Raw genomic sequence first — 1145 nt, forward strand, 5'->3', positions numbered from 1 at the left:
GTACAGAGAGGGTTTGCTGGAATAACATTCTACAAAAAAGCTTAGCATACTTGGTAGACTTTAATGGTACCAATTCTGTAACTTTATAGGGACTTGTTCCTATAAAACCTGGCACCTGTTTAGGCTGCCATAACAAAAAGCCTTAAGCTGGGTAGCTGATAAACACAAGTCTAGTTCTCACAGTTCTGGAGACAGAAAGTGCAAGATCAAGGCACTAGCATGGCTGAGGGAGGGCCCTTTCCCAGGCTGCTTACTGCCAACCTGTGTCCTCACAAAGTAGAAATGGGCAAGCAAGCTCTCTGCCTCCTTTATAAAGGCACTAATCCCATTCATGAGATTCCACCCTCAAGACCTAAGCACCTTTCAAAGACCCCACCACTCAGCATTATCTTTGGGGGTTAGGACTTCAACATAGGAATTTTGGAGGGTCAGGAGGGGCACAAACATTCAGATTATAGTGTTTCACAAGGGCTAGACATTTATGAATGAGGGACGGGGGACAGATGTTGAGGTGTTAAGTGAGGTGGTCATTTGAGAATGTAAGTTTGCAACTTCTCGTACATGGTGTGCAGCTTAATTCCTCTTACCACTGAGTATGAGCTAGACTTAGTGACTCCCTTCTAACAGAATTAACAGTATGTCACTTCCAAGGTCAGGTCATAAAAAGGCATGTGGCCTCCTCTTAGCCCTCTCACGTGGGTCCCTCTGGGTTATCTGCTGCTGTGTCATGAGGACACTCAGCTACCCCTTTTTAAAGGCCCACAAGAAGAGGAACAGAGGCCTCCAGATAACCGTCATGTGAATGAGCTAAGAAGCCAGCCCCAACCAAACTTTCACAACGACCAGCCAAGCTGCTTGCAGATTCACCCAGAAGATGGTGAAATAAATGCTTGTTTCAAGACACTAAGTTTTGGGATAATTTATTATATCATAGATACAGGTGGTGAGCCTCCTGAAAGTTTATGTGGAGGCACCAGCCCGAGAACAGGATAAGGCCAAAGAAAAGCAAATGGATCTAAACAGAAGAGTAGATGGTGCCTTTGAAGAAGCAAGTGCTGTAACTCAACCATGTCTTTATATTAAACTCCACAGGCATTTTACCAGCTCCTTCTACATATTTAATACAAAAGGGTAAAAGTCCAAAA

The sequence above is a fragment of the Vulpes lagopus genome, chromosome 23 (assembly GCF_018345385.1).
Source record: "Vulpes lagopus strain Blue_001 chromosome 23, ASM1834538v1, whole genome shotgun sequence".
Lineage (NCBI taxonomy): Eukaryota > Metazoa > Chordata > Mammalia > Carnivora > Canidae > Vulpes > Vulpes lagopus.